Raw genomic sequence first — 7,277 nt, 5'->3', positions numbered from 1 at the left:
AAAGTCTAGCCCCCGGCTTGAGTTCAATGACCACTGGAGCCTGATTTTGGGCGAGTCCAGGGGGATTGTCCTTGGCCCAGACCGTGGGGAACTCCCGCCATAGTTTGTCCCTAGTTCCCAGTTTGCAGTCTGGGCTGGCTGGCTCCTTCGAATATAGCTGGTACTCTTCCTCTCGTGATAGGCCGATCACCAGGAAACTGGGGCCCCCTATTTGTAGCGAGGCCTCACCTGATGGCTGGAAGGATATCCGGGCCCCAATTTTGGAGAGGAGGTCTCGGCCCAGTAGTGGGACAGGGCACACTGGCAGGTACAAGAACTAGTGCTTAACTCGGTGGCCCCCTAGGTCTACTGTCCGAGCTTGACAGAAGCTCTTTGGGCTACTAGGTCGGCCAGTGGCCCCGATGATGGTGACTTCTCGTCCTGACGGTGGTGCCACCGGGATGGTAACTACCGAGTGTTCTGCCCCGGTGTCTACCATGAAGGAGAGGGTTTCGCCCCCAGCAGTGGCTGTGACCATGGGCTCACAGGCGCTGAGATTCAGGAAGCCTAGTCTTTCTCATTCTGAGTCTAGGCCGGCCAGACTGAGGAGGGTGGGGACCCACTCAGGAGGCAGTGGGCCAGCTCCCTTTTTCTTTCGGTTTGGACATTCTCTTTTCCAGTGTCCTCTCTCTTTGCAGTCGGCGCATTGGTCCCACTCTACCTTTTGACGCCCTTTTTCCTTTTTGTCGCCCTTCTTAGGCTCTGTGGGGGCATGGCCTAGGGCAGCTGCCAGCAGGACCACTTTCTTTTCTAGCCTTTTCTGGGCTTCCCTTTCAGCTGCCTCTTCCCTATTATTGAATACCTTGTTAGCAATTTCCATAAGCTGGCTAGTGTTCATGCTGGCAAACCCCTCCAGTTTCTGGAGCTTTTTGTGGATGTCTGGGACCGACTGCCAAACGAAGGCGGTGTTAATCATCCGCTGGTTTTCGGGGCTCTCAGGGTCACATGGGGTGTATATGCGATATGCCTCGAAGAGCCTTTTGAGGAAGTCGCCGCGACATTCTCCTGGCTTCTGGGTTGTGCTGGCTACCTTCGACATATTGGTTGGTTTTCAGGCCCCTGCTCTAATGCCACAGAGGAGTGCCTCTCTGTACCTGTCGAGTGCTACTCTCCCCTTCTCTGTATTATGGTCCCAATCAGGCTGGATCTCTGGGGCCGCGGTGCGGGCGTATTGGGCCAGGTCTAGGGTCCCAACAGGGGCAGTAGTCTCTAAATACTTGTGGGCCTCTTGCATGATTCTCCTCCTCTCTTCAGTATTGAACACGGTGAGGAGGAGTTGGCGGCAATCATACCAGGTAGGCCTGTGAGTCTGCATGATTGACTCCATTAAGTCGATGAGGGCCTGGGGTTTTTCCAAATAAGAGGGCGTATGGTGCTTCCAGTTCAGGAGGTCAGTTGTGGAGAACGGCTGATAGTAGAGGACTACTTGCCCAGGCTGGACCGTCCCATCCAGGGTTATGTGGGGCGGTCCCCGGGTCTCCCTAAGGGGCAGTTGGAGGGGGTGTCAGTCCTGGAGACGTGAGGCTATGGGCAAGGGCTCCCTTGGTGGAGCCCTGGGCTCCGCCGGAGCAGGGGAGACGGAGCTCGGTGGGGTGTCTAGTGATAGCGGCTGAGCTTCCGGTGGGCTCGCCAAGTACAGAGGCGGGCTGAGGAGTAGGGGCTCCTCATCAGTGTCCTTAAGAATAGGCGGCCGTCTGGTTCTAGCAACCACGATCTGGGACCTATCTCCTGACTTATTTCCTGGTCACGAACAGCACCCCTGAAAGCCCTTCTGGCGCGCTCCGGTGGCGCCCAGACGCCTGGGTGCTTGCTTAGCACACTGCTGCAGCCATTTTCACATGTCCTGAGCCAGCTCTTGCCATCTGTCTACATAGACAACTTGGTCAGGGTGCCCTGGTCTCCCTGTTACTATTAAATGGACTGCCCTGATAGTGGAGAGGTTGAGGGTTCCCTCAGGAGGCCAACCTACTCCAAACGTGGGCCATTCAGTGGAACAAAAAGTCTCTAATTGGCCTGGTGTCATGCTGGGGTCCTGGCCACGGAACCAGTCAAAATTCTGGAGCATGCAATCTAAAATTGTCCACGGTCTGCCTCCCATGTTTTCCCACCTGACACGGCGCAGACAGACAAAGGTTTAGGGGTGGTCTCACTCTCCCGCCTCACCTCTCCTCTCGCGAGGGACTTGGGCCCGTCTTAGCTAAGGCGGCTGGAGTAGAGTCCGGGTTCATCTCCCAGCCATTATGCCATATGACGGACCGAAGAACCGCAGGTTGGGGCTCACTCAGACTCCGTAGGCGGAAGCCGGTAGAGTCACAAACACAATCACTCTTGCGCTTTCACATTCACATTCAACCCAGAGGTTAATACATCCCCTCCCGAGTGGGGACACCCTATCCGTACCAGAGGCCAAGGGCCTGAGAGGTGATCAGTCTCTCCTTCCACCGTGAGGGTGGGTCAGGTCTCGGGCTGGTCTCCGGGGCACTTATAGATCCGGCACCTGCTTGCTGTCTTGGGTCCGATCCCTGAGCGACCGGGTTGTGGAATGGTCTGAGGTCGGGCCGAGGGAGCCCAGTTCCTCAGGACCCGAAATCACTGGGGCACGTGCTTCCCGGCCCACCCGGCTGACCGGGACGGTCTTCACCAGAGGCAAGTGGCCAGCTTGTGTGAGTCGATTCCGGTCAGGGAACCAAATGTTGCGGGAAAACAGACTCAGACACGATTCGGGGAACGGAGTAAGCCTTTATTCACCCGCGCGGGCTCAGAGGAGGCAGTCTCCAAATTCTGAGCCCCGAACTGGCGTCAGGCCGGGATTTATAAGCCTTAGCGTTGCGCGGGAAAAGGATCGGCATGCGGAAGTAGATTGTAACGGTCAGGAGGAGGGGCTTATCGCGGCTGGCGGCAGTAAGCAAATTTACAGAAGCGAGAGCAGAGCTGGTTAATAGTATCGGGCTTTCTGGTTTTTGGTTTTTCTTCCCCCAACAATACCTGCCAGAATGGCTGTCGTCAGTAAATCAACAATAACAAGTATTGGCCATGATATGGAGAAAAAGAAATTTTCCTGCACTGTTGGTGGGAAAGCAAATTGGTGCAGCCACTGTGGAAAGCAGTATAGAGTTATGTCAAAAAGTTAAAAATAGAACTGTCTTATAGTCCAGCAATTCTACTTCTAGGAATGCATCCAAAGAAACCCAAAACACTAATTCAAAAGAATATATGCACCCCTATTTTCATTACAGCATTAATTACAGTAGCCAAGACTTGGAAGCTGCCCAACTGTCCATCAATAGATGAGTGGATAAAAAAAGCTGTGGTATATTTACACAATTGAATACTACTCAACCATAAAAAATAACGAAATCTTACCCTTTGCAATAGCATATGTTGCATTGATCTATATGCCTGCTTTTATGCCAGCATCATGCTGATGATCCTGAAGAGTATTATGGTAAGTGGAATTAGCCAGTCAGGAAAAGACAAGTACCATATGATTTCACTGTGTGGAATCTAATGAACAAAATAAACTAACAGACAAACTATAAACAGACTCATAGACACAGAGAACAGACTGACAGCTGTCAGAAGGAAGGGTGGTTGTGGGACTAGGTGAAAAAGATGAAAAGATTAAGCAAAAAAAAAAACCTCTCATAGACACAGATAATAGTTTCGTAATTACCAGAGGGAAAGGGAGTTGGGGGAAGTAGAGGAGGATAAATGGTGATGAGAGGAGATTTGATTTGAGGTGGTAAACACACAAGATAATATACAGATGACGAATTATAGAATTGTACACTTGAAAGCTATTTAACTTTATTAACCAATGTCGTCCTTGTCAGAGCATGTATGGGAGACAACCAATCAATGTTTCTCTCTTACATTGAGGTTTCTCTCTCTCCCTCTCTTTCCCACAACCCCCACCTCTCTCTGTCTCTCCCTTCCTCTCTCTAAAAGCAATGAAAAAAATATTTTTAAGTGAGAAAAAGAACAAAAGAGACCAAAACAGAGGCCCTGTTGCCGAGTCTTCACCAAACCAAGATTCAATAGCTTAAGTGCAGTTTCAGCCACCCTCAGAGTGAAATTTTAAACCAAGCAATCTGAAATTTCCTAGTCAGCACAATTGAGGTTATCAGGTTATCTGCCTGATAAGACCCTCTGCCCACTCCTAAGGGAAGGTGACTTTACCTGAAATAATTCGTAGTCCATTCTTCTTAGGCTCACCCTCTTTCTGCCTGTGAAAACTTTCCATTTTGTACAACTCCTCAGAGCACCCTTCCAGTTGCTAGATAAGATGTTGATGAATCGCTTAATAAAGCCAATTAGATCTTCACGTATACCCAGTCAGGTTTTGTTCTTTAACAAGGTGACAGTCTTTAGTCGTGGTTCCCACATTTCTACATTAGAGATTATGATGTTGATGTCATTAAACTCCAGCACTGTCTACAGCCTTGTCTTAGAGCCTTGTTTACATAGCAAACATGCATAGCTTCTGTCAGAGTTCAAGGTGCCTTCGTTCCCATTTTATATAATACTCAAAAACTTCCATATTAAAGAGATTTTTATTTGACTGGGGTATAAAATCAAGTTAAGTTCTCCCCTTGATGACACAATGGCTTCTACAAGTGGAATAAAGTTGAAAGGCCTGGATTTTGGAGTCAGAGAGATTTGAGTTCAAATCCCAGGTCTATTACATACGGACTATATGACCTTGAGCACATCATTTAATTTCTCCAGTTTCCTCACATTTCATACCAGCTTCATTGGGTTGCTATGAGGGTTAAGTAATCTTTTAAGTACATACTTTTTTTCTCCTACTCATTCCTGTACTTTTCATATATTTTTCTCCTGTTCTCTACTATATTCTCTTTTTACCCCTTCCTAATTGCATTTTGGAAATAATTTAGACCAGGGTCAGCAAACTTTTTCTTAAGGGATAAGGAGCATTTTGGATCCTACAGCCTCTGTTGTTGTAGTGCAGGCTGTCAAAGACAAAAGATTAACCAGTAAAAAGTTTATTGGAATTGCATTCCAATAAAAGTTTATTTGTAAAATAGGTAGCTTATAGATTTGGCCCCAGACTGTGGTTTTCCTAAGCCTAGTAGAGACTCTGAGCAGTTACGGGTGCATCCCTAGCAGGTTTGGGAATGAGAGGTACTCTGCAGGCACAAAGCACAAACTTCCTAATGGGAGAAGATTCCAAAGAGCTCCTTTATTTAACCTCCAACTTACCTTTAGCAAATGGTGGCAACTCTGTTTCTAAAGAAATGAACGAAAGAGCTGCAGGCATTTCTGAAACTGCTCTTAGAAGATGAGATTTTAATCACTTTGAATGGTTCTGGATTAAATTGATGAGATTTAGAATAAATCCTCACTTAAAATAGTCCATAAATTCTGCAACTTAATCTAAAGGACTAGAACAAAACCAATTTTATCACAGGCTAATTGATATAAACAAGAGTTAAGTTCCTGAGTCTCCAGGGCTGCTGCTTTAGGAGTTCCAACAGAAGCTGTGGAGCCAGGTTGCTGTCTGGGAAACTGACTGGAGATTTCTACTGTTAGCTTCTCTGCTGCTACTTTATAATTGTTAGCCACCACGATAACCCAATGGAGTGTCTGCCAGCTGGAAAAGTCAAATCCAAAGACAATCAGCGACATCTGAACCAGTTCACAGCTCACACTGCCCTCGACCTTGTAGATGAGAATGTGGGGATGCCAAACATGTACTTGAAAATTGTGGGTGTTACTGAACAAATGGACCAGTGGCGGAGGTGGTGCCCAGATGCTATTACCAAAACGACGACACCCTCCTTCCCCAGGGTCCCTCGGTTGTAGGTCCTTTGCCCGCTGCCCTTGGAATTATGGCTCTGAATGTCAGAGTTTGGTGAAAAGGAAAGGAACTATTTATTCAAAAATTATACAGGTTTGATTAATGGCTAAATGTCGCCCTTAAATCTCAAAATTCCTTTAAAATACCCACCTCACACACAGTCCTGCATTCCCCCCTTTGCCCAGTTAGGCCAGTCAGGCCAGTCAGGGTACCATCCTTCAGAAGAAAAAGAACAGAAGTCCAGGACTTGGCTAGGCAGGCCTCTCGCGGTTCTCAGCACCATTTGCTGCTTCACCACGATCTCCAGCTCTTAATCCATAATCATGTCGCACCTTCTCATGGGCCACTAGCAGGAGTCCTTTCTCCCTTCCTTTTGCCCATGTGGTCTTCACACTGTTCCCCAAGGTCTGTGTCTCTTTGTCTCTCCTGCAGGCCCCTGTTTCTCCTCTTCCCTCCCCCAGTTACATCTTGTATTAAATCTTTTAAACCTTCCTGATTAGCTTTGGTGATATGCAAAATAACCCTTTTTGCATATGAGGAATGAAGCTCTCCTGTTATTGACATGCAAAATGACTCTCAAGGGCCCTGCTCAAGGCTCCCATCCCCCATGGTGGCCCGCCCTGGAGTGGGGAGAATATATTTTTCTTGGACATCCAATCTCTGGACCCTGTCACAAATCCCTTTTTGAGGGGCCCTGGATGTGCCCTGTTACATTGACAATTCAATGAGTGGTTCATTTCAGCATTTGCTATTGCAGGTCATATGAGGTTTGTTATGCTTCATGACATAGGGTAAGAAGATAAAATAAAGAACTTCTTTACTGATGTCTATGATTTATACATAAAGTTCAAAATAAGTCTATTTTATGAACCCAGTTCTCCTATTTTAATCAGGCACATTTCATTGAAAAGTTGAGTTTCTTGGAAAGAAACACCTTTTTAAGCTGAACGCAGAAAAAATTGGAAATAAACATCACTACAATGGGGTATACTCAGGAATGTGTGCATTGTACATTGCTTAATTAAATAGCCTGGAAAAGTTTTACTTGTCTCAATTTATCTAAATGTAATGAAATCCCTTTTATATTTAAAAATAGTACAGTTTCCTAGAATTATCAACAGATAGATATTTGCTTATGAACAGTGCTATTTATAAAATGCTCTCTATGAGTAATCTTGAAATACCTTTATTTTAAAAACTGAAAATAAGCTTTTGACTTTCCTCCTTCAGAAAGCTTTATCTTGCCCTGTCCAGGTGACTCAGTTGATTGGAACATCATCCCAGTACACAAAAATGTTGTGGGTTCAATCCTCGTTCAGGACCCATACTTAGGTCCCCAGTCAGGGCATGTACGGGAGTCAACTGATCGATGTTTCTTTTTCACATCGATGATGTCTCTCTCTCTCTCTCTCTCTCT

The 7,277-nt window shown here is 46.7% G+C and overlaps 1 pseudogene; it reads left to right on the top strand.

The window, feature by feature from the left end:
- The first annotated feature begins 2,279 nt into the window (after positions 1–2,279).
- On the top strand, positions 2,280–6,881 carry LOC129088152 (trafficking protein particle complex subunit 2-like; annotated as a pseudogene).
- Positions 6,882–7,277: the final 396 nt, after the last annotated feature.

The sequence above is a fragment of the Pteronotus mesoamericanus genome, unplaced genomic scaffold, assembly GCF_021234165.1.
Source record: "Pteronotus mesoamericanus isolate MK-2021 breed Mesoamerican mustached bat unplaced genomic scaffold, CSHL_Meso_final scaffold_54, whole genome shotgun sequence".
NCBI classification, from domain to species: domain Eukaryota; kingdom Metazoa; phylum Chordata; class Mammalia; order Chiroptera; family Mormoopidae; genus Pteronotus; species Pteronotus mesoamericanus.
Note: the sequence above shows the minus strand (reverse complement) of the source record. Positions and strands in the feature narration are given on the sequence as shown.